Genomic DNA, 1,037 nt, shown 5'->3' with positions numbered 1-1,037 from the left:
TCTACTGGTTTCTGTGACTTCCTTCAAGTTTTTGTTCTAATTATACCTTCTTCAGGAAGCTTTTTCTCAATGTCCCAACTACTAGAGCATTCCTCTTTGAGATCACTGTCCATCTTTTTTTTTTAAACCCTTACTTTCCATCTTGGAGTCAATACTGTGTATTGGCTCCAAGGCAGAAGAGTGGTAAGGGCTAGGCAATGGGGGTCAAGTGACTTGCCCAGGGTCACACAGCTGGGAAGTGTCTGAGGCCAGATTTGAACCTAGGACTTCCCATCTCTAGGCCTGGCTCTCAATCCACTGAACTACCCCGCTGCCCCCTGTCCATCTATTTTTGACATATCCTGTATATACATAGTCATTCCCCTGTTATTTCTCCCACATTAGATTGTGAGATCCTTGAAATAAAAGTGCGCATTTTGAAATCTATCTTTGTATCTCTACTGACTTTTTGTCTACCACACTCTAAGGAAATGACTGTTTTGCTCCTATACGCTATGGATCACTAGATCTTTCCATCTATCTTGTAGCTGAATGCCCTGAATATTTTTCTACTATTAAAATTTAAGCTCCTTAGTAGAAGGGGAAAAAAAAAACTTTTTTGAGCTCCTTGAGAGTAGAGGTTGCTTTCCTTTTCTATTTGTACCATTAATGCTTAGCACAGTGCTTTACACATAGAGTTTAATAAATACTTTTTGTTAATTTATTCATGCATTCCTCTATAAACCTTGTCAAAGAATTTTAAAATGTAAGCCCAGAAAAACATCTTAGAGACAATCTAAGCAAACCTAAAAATCAGAGAATAACCAATAATAATTAATTATAATTAATAATTAATCTTCCCAACAAGTTGTTAAGTGATCTTTACTTGAATGCCCCTGTTAGAGTGAGGACATACTATCTAACTAGGCTGTTTCTTTCACATTTGGAAATTGTTAGATTTTTTTTCTTATGTCAGTCTAAATATATCTCTCTTTGATTCTTTATTCCATTGCTCCTAATTCTGACCTCTAGAGCCAACCAGAACAAATCTAATCCTT

Source organism: Monodelphis domestica, chromosome 2 (genome assembly GCF_027887165.1).
Source record: "Monodelphis domestica isolate mMonDom1 chromosome 2, mMonDom1.pri, whole genome shotgun sequence".
Lineage (NCBI taxonomy): Eukaryota > Metazoa > Chordata > Mammalia > Didelphimorphia > Didelphidae > Monodelphis > Monodelphis domestica.
This window is presented reverse-complemented; position numbering follows the sequence as displayed.